Raw genomic sequence first — 10,034 nt, 5'->3', positions numbered from 1 at the left:
CTGTTTTAAAGCAACGCCGTGTTAAAACTGCACCGGTTGATGCCGGACTGAGCGTTTCTCCTGAATGGTGTGCTGTGCACGTTTGTCACAACCATACAGTATTTTTGCAAAATATACAAAGTGCAACAAATATGTTTTAATTTAACTTTGCTTTATTATAGTTTTGCTTGATGTTCATTCACATGTTAGATAAAGGCACCTGAAAATTGTTCTGGAGTTGTTACGCTGAAAAAAAAATTATAAATTACACATATAGTAATGCATTATTTTACTATTATATAAGTCCACTTATCTTAATAATTATATAAGGATCCTCTATGGACCCTCTATGGTATGGTTTTACCCTTACACAGCAAACCAAATTGTTGGTTAGTACAAGCTGGTCGTTAAGTTTCAGTGAGAGCAACTGCTAAGAATAATGTGATTTCTATTGGCAGTTCCCTTCAGACTAAAATTTGAACCTTACCACTGCAACCATTACATTTCAAAAAGCCCAACTTTAGATTGAAGTTTGCTCAGTTTTCATGGATATTTGTGATTTTTAGCAGATCACCTGATATCTTCCATGCAACTAGTGACAACCGCTGCAGTCTGCTAGCAAACTAAGCAACTGCAAGGAGGTTTTTTAATGTGGCACCATATCGCACTTATTTGCAATCAATTTCAACTAGTGACTGCCAATAACATCTAGCAGCATCTCATCGATGGTCCAGGTGACCAGTCTTGAGGTTTGTGTGACTACGGTTTTGCAGAATCAAGGCAAGGTAGGTTTTACTACCTTAAACTGTAAATGTAATGTAATTATTATATTGATATACTGTAATGCATTACATCACTGTATTACAGCAATGTGATTGTAGAAAGGGTTTCACTTGTATTATTATTATTATTATTATTATTATTATTATTATTATTATTATTATTATTATCTGAACTTTCAAGCAGTATTACTTATTATTATATTTAAGAAAATGTGTGTGCCACAAAAGTAGGCTGCTCCATAGTCATTACACACCACCAAAACAATATGAAAAAGATATTGTTTGTAGGTAATGGTGAATTGAAATCACTTCCATTTATATTAAAGCACGTGTCAATGGCTGGATGAAGTTTATAGCGTAAAGCACTTAGAGTCCAGAAAACCACCATGGTAATGCAGTCCATTTACCATTTACAGCAGTATTACACCAGTGGTCAGTGGTCTGAGACAGATCTATATCACCCAGTGCTGCCTATAGATGCAGTGTTACTTCACAGCACCTCCACACAGATGAATAATTTAAACTTTACTGGCATCTCTTTGCTTTTGTTTTTCTTTATTTTATCATGAATGGACAGGTAAGTTTGATCTATAAGTCACATCAGCAGAAAATAGAGAAACCTGAGTGAAATTAAAGAGCATGCCCTTTGCTGAAATCAGGTACTGCTGTTTCCCCCATTAAAAATCTCTGGCTCTGTTTTCTCCTCCAGTTGGCCAGTTTGCTGACTTAAATCCCTCAATTATTCACCTCTACTCCTCAACAGCGATGTAAACAGCAGCTTTAAAATCTGTAATTACTGTGGTATTCAGCTATATTAAAGGCTTCTTAGATGACAGAGGGGTGAGTGAGGGTTTAGCGGGACAGATCTGCATGTTGATGAGAGCTGCTGATGCATGCTTTTTGTGCGCCTGTAAACATGGTGCAATTGTGTTTTAATCTTTACGTACAAGATGCTAATGCAGTAAGTATCCAGTTATGTCATCGCTCACACAATAAATGAGCAGAATATGCGGCAATGCAATAGCAGAATAGTACTGTAAGCCAGCTGAACGGATGGAAATACACATTTTCATGAATAGGCTACTAATCCCACTTTGCAATTGAAATGACTTTTTGCTCACCCTAAACCCTGCAGTTAACCCAGAGCTAGCCAACTAAAATTTGTTATGTGTTAAATCATGTTCTTTCATACTTGCAATTAAGAGTACATAATGCATGGATTTACACATGCTATTAGGCTGAGAGTGTAAGTAGTGTAGCCATACCCAGATTATAAACCCTGTATTTGGTGAGATTTCACAATTTTTTAGGATGCAGGAAAATGGAGCGCTGTTTTGGCTCTACAAAGGGCTTTTAGTGTAGAGATATTGTGTGTTTCCTCATCTCAGCTGAATACGGGGTAGAAAAAACTGAACTTCCGATTAAGGACTTGATTCCAGCTTTTCTGTATTTGTTTTTCTTCTTTTTGATATCACGTAATGTCCTAAAATCTCATCACTATTTACTGTGAGACACACTCCGTTAAAGAATCTTGAGGCGACTCGTTTGAACTGAATTAATGGTAAAACAAAGTATTTATAGGGTGGTTATAGGAAAGCTGTAGGGCCTCAACCTAGTCCCAGTCTCACTCTAACCTTAACGTTAAACACATATTATCATCGCTTTAAAATGCAATGACTAGTGTGTAGCCAACATCTGTAGATGGACCTAGCACTGCAACCACTTGCAGCCACTTGGCGTCTTTATCTTGATGCCTCGAAGTTGAGTTAAACATAAATCTATGAGGGTCACAAATAGCTACATAGTTGCTGTATGACAGCAATTTAAAATGACACAGGTGCTTGGCAACCTTGCACTTCAGACCGTTCTCACTTCCGATGCGTAATATACCGACGATTCGTCACATCCCGAGGCGTTGAACGCAAAAAGCGACCTTTTGCATTCCTCTGCTAAGCGCCGGGTTGTGGATGAAATCCAGTAGAACAACAGTCCCGCAGTAATAGACATTCCAGCCCTAACCCTAACCTTATCAGTAACCCTCACCACTGTAATGATGTTAGATAGTGTTTTCCAAAGCAATTTAAGTAAAATGAATGTACATGTGTAGATTCATTCCAAACGGTTCTAATTTTTCCGATCTTGTAATATAGGGACGTGTTGGGTGCCTGGAAGCATAATATACCAACGATTTGTCACCTAGCGTAAAATGTTACGCTTTGGCAGTGAGAACGTGTTGTGCATTTATATATAGAAATATAACCAGAATACATCCAACTGAGTCTGATTCAGATTCATGGCGAAGTGCTGGCAGTCTGTCTGCATTTATAAATTAGATGGCAGTTATCTGCAAACTAGATTCAGACAAAGTCAACCACAGTTGTTTGGAATTGGGTTACTTCTGACTAGAAAACAAAACCTACAGTTACTTGCAATCTGTCACCAAATGCAAAAAAACTGGAAACCACTTATTTTTTCCCCAGTTGCAGGGAAGTTGCAATTCTACTTTTAATCTAGTGTGACTGAGCAATTATTTAAAAAAAAAAAAAAAACCTTCAAGCTGTGCAGCAGGTACACAATAGTTAAGTCAAGTGATCAAAGCTGGCAGATTTTAGCAGGTGATTACTGCAGTCAATGAGGTCATCACAACTTGCCTTCTTAGATGCTGGACTCAACCACCCTGCACATTGTGTACATAGTGAAAATACAAGCTTGCTAATGCTCTGAGACAAAGTGAAAGAGACTCTTCAGCCAGATGCGTGAAGTCCTAATTGGTAGTGACCAGTGTTGGCTTTGTCTTGCTTTGCTGTTTGTTGGGTACATCTAGACTTTTGGCAGAGCACCGGTTAGCTTGTTATTAACAACCCACTAACAGTGTTGGGGAGTAACGGAATACATGTACCGCCGTTACGTATTTAAAATACAAAATATGAGTAACTGTATTCCGTTACAGTTACCGTTTAAAAAGGTGGTATTTAGAATACAGTTACTTTGTTGAAATAGATGGATTACACAGCGGTACTTCCCTGTTTCATATTGTGGCGGGTCAGGACTGTTTGGGTTTTGTTTGACAGCTACGTTCTGTTGTTCCAGGTGGCAGCTTACGGTTGCCATGGTTACAGGGTGACTCTCTCTCTCTGCGTGAATCCTGGGTGAGAGAGGCCTTTTTGTTGTTGTTGTGCTAAGCTAATAGGCAGAATGCTACCGGTATAGCTCTAAAGAATGTAGCATCATAGGCAGTGTAGTCCGTGCTGCAGGGAGAATGGACTGCCATACCCGTTATGTGTCTGTGAGCGAGGGAGGGAGAAAAAGGAAAAGTACGAGCTGTCATCGAGCAGAAACAGGAGCTGGAAGCATGTAAATATAATAATAACCACTGCAGCCAAGAAGAGTACCTGACGAGCCCAGTTGTAAGTAAGCTATTAAGACTCGACTGTACACCGTGTTCGTGTTTTCCTCCAAAAACAATAAGTTCGGTTGCAGCAGCCTTTCAACGCCTCTCTCTGTCTCTCGCTAGCAAAGTTGACCCAGACAACAAAGTAAAGCTAGTTTTCGGCTATGAGCCGACACAGAACCCTATTAGCCAGAGGTCCCTTTACTACGGTTCGGAGCCGCGGACCTTCAGTAACAGTAATAAATCACACAGCAATAGTACATTCATGTAGTTGTAAACAGCATAATAATATATTAAGTAATCCAAAGTATTCAGAATACGTTATTCTCATTGAGTAACGTAACGGAATACGTTACAGAATACATTTTGGGGCATGTATTCTGTATTCTGTAATGGAATACATTTTAAAAGTAACCTTCCCAACACTGTCCACTAAAGCCTTCAGTTCCCTTCTTTTGCTCCTCTTATTTTTTCCACACACACCTACACCATTTAAATTAAATATCTATTCCAAATTCAACATTATTAAAAAGTATCATCGTTAATCTCACCAAAGTCCAGCATCTCCACTTGGTGGGAACAGGTTATTGTCTTAAGTAAGCCGTGTCATATCAGTACTGCATGTAAGCATATTACATCTGTGTTAATGCACCAACTAAAGAAAGAAAAAATCATTGCATTACAGACTTCAAAGCTTTTAAAGGAACCCAGTCTAATTTAGCCTTTGAAGCTCTGTAACATGGTGAAGATGCTGTTTTTTTCCTTGATGTTTACAGCACCTGCTACTGAATGAATTAAACAAATGACCCTTAACAGCCCCCGAACTTCTTCTGTAATGTCTGTGATTCTCTTCCTCATATTCAGCTACAAGGATCAGCACATAATACGGTTTTTATATATTTTCTGCTCACCATGTCAGCATCAAACCATCGCAACATGATGTTAGAGACCTTACAGCTAACAGCAAAGGTAGTTATTTCACAATAACCAGTTCTATGCTGCTTTCTCAGGGAAGTGAGCAGAGCGGAGAAGCTCTCTCATTAAAAAGCAGTGTCTGGTTCAGCTTGAAGCCCTTGATATTTTGACATGATGTTTTGCTGAAGGGAAAAGATCTCTATTCTAATAGCAGGCTTCTGGTAATCATCCAGACCTCCCACAGATTATAATTTGACCGACTGCGGAGTAATTAGATGGCAGAGTTTGTCCTGCTAATTATCAGCCCACCTACAGTACAGCATGTAGGAAGTAACAAAGTCTGTCCGCTGCTACTTCCCTCCACTTCTCCTTCATTCATCTCTAATGAACACACTTAATTCCATTCATGTGTGGGCTGGTTAAATGAGACACTCAAGACATTTGACACAGGAGCCTTGTCTGAATAGCTCATTACAATCAATTAAAGATGGGGTTAGGCAGAGTGTTTATGGTGTCACTGGACAACAAGCCGTGTTAGCTTTTCAGCATATTCGAGTGCTCCGAGAGGGAACCAGATTCCTGTATTTCCTTTGGCCTCTTTTTCAGGCTTGTGAAAAACGATCCTGTCGGTAGAGACTTTGGTCTATCACAGGGATTTCCGACCAGATCAGGTGAGACTTAGGAAATCCATATAGGAATTCATATAACGGTGCTCTTATCTGAGAAAGTGGTGCTTAAATCCTGTCTTCTTCTTTCTGTTGCTTCCTTTAGGAGTCGTCTGCCTCAGTCTCACCTCATCTGAAGCATCTTCTGTCAGGTCAGTCGTCAGCGTGTCCTTCTTCACTACATCCATGAATTTCCTTTGTGGTTTTCCTTTTTTCTTTCTGCCTGACAGCTTCAACATCATTTGCCCAATATATCCACTATCCCCCATAGTACATGTCCAAGACATCTCAAACTTGCCTCTCCAACCTTGTCTCTCTTTTAAATCGTGTGCAAAGCCTTATTCGTCCCTAAATGTCAGAAATCAGTCGACATGGTTAAAATCAGCTCTATTTATTGGCATTTTAGTTATAACACTTTGAAGAATTACATTTTGGGTTTTTATCTTTCTGACGTGAAGAACGCTGCAGGAAATTACTGTTCTCTATAAAACTGAACAATAACTCTTCTTTCTGTGGCACATCAACATACCTATCAGGCATTTTTCTGTATTATACCTTCTTGCAGTTCTTTCTCAGATTTATACAATACTTATTATTTATTAATGACATTTGAACTACTCTCTTGGATAATCTCAGTCTTACTTTTTACTAGGGATGCACCGATACTGATACTGGTATCGGGTACCGGGGCCGATACTGTAAAATGTGTGTGTACTCATACTCGTAAAAGTTAACCGATACCATGAACCGATACCAACTTATTTCATTAATCAGAGGGTGGCTTGTCATTTTTGTTGTAGTTTTTTAGATTGGCCACTAGGGGGACATCCCGCGCTAAACAGGCACAGGGTTAGACGAGTCAGACTGGCGGCTCCAGAAAAAAAGAGAAACTGGAGGCTGCTGTAGCTAGGCTAAACAAAATGTCAGCAGTGTGGACCGGAACAGCCAACTTTAGCTCAGGTTTTGGAAAAGCGAAGAAAAATGTCAAGAGAAAATCCATGGGCAGTTAAAATAACAGAGGCTCTGACTCATTTTATCGCTCTGGATGACCAGCCAATGCCGGTTGTGGAAAACATAGGATTGCACCGTCTTCTCAGCATACTCGAGCTGTGATATGAAATATAATAAATAAACAGAAGTGTTTATTTATTATTCTGAAAGCTCGGGACAGTGCCAATAGTTCAGTGATATTTTGTTAAATTACAATGTGGAGACTCCGCAATAATTTAACAGAAGTGCTTATTTTTCACTTGAAATTTTTTTGTGGTCATTTTTATTAAGATTTAATTTTTTATCAGCAGAGAATAAAATAAAACCTGTCTTCCAATTCATTGCATTTGTGTGTGTGTGTGGTAGAAGTATCGGTTTTTGTACTCTGTATCGGCAAGTACTCAGATCCAAGTATCGGTATCGTATCGGTTTGAAAAAACTGGTATCGTTGCAGCCCTACTTTTTACTCTTTATTACCTTACCTAATTTGTATTTTTTATTTTTGTTGTTTTTTATCACTGTTGTATATGTAAAGTGATCTGTTTCTCTCTCTCTCTCAATCTATCTATAAAACAGAAGCAACGTGCTTTAATTTTCAGTAATTTTGTTAACACCTTAAACATGTTGCCATTTGAAATGCACATTTTCTACACGTATTATACCTAGATTTGTACTCATATTTCCTATATGTTTTATATTTTGAATGAGTATATAAAACACAGAAAAAACGAAAGAGATTCAGTGGAAAGATGTGACAAAGATATGTGAAAAAGCAGTTTTAACCCAATAGAACTGCCCTGGATTCCACACAGCACATGTATATTTATGTTTAGATGGAGGTTTTAGCCTGTCTTTTTTCTTTTACTTCATTCAACAACTTCAATAAATAAAAAGGTTACAGATAACAGACAGTTTGTTGTGGTCACTGAACACCGAAGCTCTTATAAAGAGAGCTTAGCGGCTCGTGCAATTTTTGAGAAGAGCTCACCTTCCCTCTCCCACCCTCAGCACTATATCGGCACTATAGACAGTTTATTGACCACATGCATGTGTGGTTGGGAGCCTGTAGAGAGTAGTAAGGAGAGTGGAGAAGATCACTGGGCTCCACTTCTCCACATCGAAGATTTTGCACAAAAACGCTGCCTAACCAGCACAAACAAATTCCTGGATGTTTCAAATGCTCAACATGGAGATTCTCAGGGATCTCCTGACCTTCACGGGATAATGTTGGACTCTCTCGTCAGTTCATAAGAATTCATTCTGTTTCTGTTTTTGCATTTCTGTGTGACTGTGAATGTGTTGCTTTGCTTGCTATTGGAAAAGTAACCATGGTTCATTCATGCAGCAACAACACTGCACTGCTGCACAATAGTGCCTAGCAGTTTCTTAGGGAAAATACAGGCAACACGACAGACAATCTTATGTTTGTAAGGTAAACATCAGTAAACGTGGCGTTTACTCAGGCTCTATATGTTGAGCATTTTTTCCATAATACTCCATATCCATAAAGATATAATTAACAAATCCAATTGATTTCTAACTTTTTATCAGATTTAAGTCTTTACCCAGATTAGAGGGATTTAAAGCTGGATAAAAGATCATAATTAATAGAAAAAATGTATGGGCTGTTGAAGGCTTGACCCTCCTCCTCACAGCCTTCAACATGGCTGATAACAGCATTTGGAGGTGAAACTGGAAAATCATTTCATTATTGGATAGCAAGGTTGTAAGGTAGCTCTGCCGTGATAACTGATACAAATCAGGGCAAACACTGACTCCACTATGTGGAAGCAGACACAGAGGAGAGGCTGGAAATGTTTTTGGGGAGAGAAGGCGATGAGTGCGAGGATAATCCGTTAAAAGTACATGTCGTCTGCAGGCAGACATGTTTAAAAAGTTGTCCTCGTCTGCTGTTATTTCTCTGTCACAGATTAGCTCTGTTTCTCTGGGGACTGTTATTTTTCCATTAGAGATTAGACCAGTGTTATCTTCTATTAAGAAGGAGAGCTTGGAAGAGTCAAGGTGCTCTTAAACCGAAGCTGGGGAACTGTAGAGCAATCTGATAAATATTCTCTGCAGACCAGAAGAGCTAATGCTCCATTTAAACTCTGTCTCTTGACTTGTCATCGCCTTCTACCTTCCTCTGTCTGACTTCTTTCCTTCATCTTCTGCCCTCATCAGTCTGTTAGACTCAATCACTGACTAGTGAGTCATTGTGACCATGGAGGAAAACTTGGTTTAAAACCCATCAGCAGCGCACTGTAACCTGACATTTGCATGATAATCCAACCGCTTCTCAACGCCGACACATGATGCTGCCTAAGATCAATGTTATGTCTATATGTGAACCAGCTTCTAAACAGCTCTATTGAGAGCTTGAAAACAGGAAAGCAACTGGACTTCTTTAGTTGTCTTCTTTTATTAAGCTCTTAAAGCTACCATGACTGAAAACCTACACAGACATTTCCTGGTTTCTGCTTTTCATTTTTAGTGCTAGCCTGCTGCGTGTTTACCGTGTCTTCTTTACTTCCTGCTTTTTGTTTCTTTACCTCCATTGTGATTGCATCATCTCTATTGTCTTTTAGCTGCCTGGTTTCATCATTAATCACCACTGTGTATGGATAAAATATAGTCCCGCTTTTTAACTCTCCCTCTCATCCTTTACTTTTAGTTATGTAACCTGTCTCTGTGCCCTGCACTTCCTGGCTCATGTATCCTGAGCCTTTAGCAGGTGTAATTAACCTGAACACAGTGCTGTCAGATGTTTATCCAGTCGAGTCATTAGACATTATATACCTTGTCATATATTTGAAAAATAACGCTTCTGTTGTTTTTGTTACTTTGATGTTGTTGCAATAAATACGAAAATATGCATTTCCTGTGTCTCTTCTCAATGCAACTAAAAAAGTCCATTGTTCTAAAACAGGAGGGGACAAACTGAACTATTAAACTGGAAAACTGGAGATAGCAGTCCGTGCTCTTCATTTCCTTTCTGTTGTCGCAGTAGTATGCACAAATGTGAAGAATGAAGAAAGAGAGGTAGAAAGAATTTCACATCTCCTCAAAAATTTCTGCATAAACTGGAAAGTTTTTAAAAAAAATGTGCTGGAAGGACCTTCAAATATCTGACAGCAGGAAGATGTGAGGTTGGGAGATTTCTGACACTGTCCAACAATCTAATCCCAGAAATTCCTCGCCTGGATGTCTGTGGCGCAGTGTCTCCAAGACTGTTTGTTTTTATCCTTTGCAAACCGTTTAGTCGGAAAAGGCTCTTTTTTTTGAAAATTGAAGGACTAAAGTCATACTGCTGTT

Source organism: Neolamprologus multifasciatus, chromosome 18 (assembly GCF_963576455.1).
Source record: "Neolamprologus multifasciatus chromosome 18, fNeoMul1.2, whole genome shotgun sequence".
Taxonomy (NCBI): Eukaryota; Metazoa; Chordata; class Actinopteri; order Cichliformes; family Cichlidae; genus Neolamprologus; species Neolamprologus multifasciatus.
The sequence above is the reverse complement of the archived record's forward strand: the minus strand, read 5'-3'. Positions refer to the sequence as shown.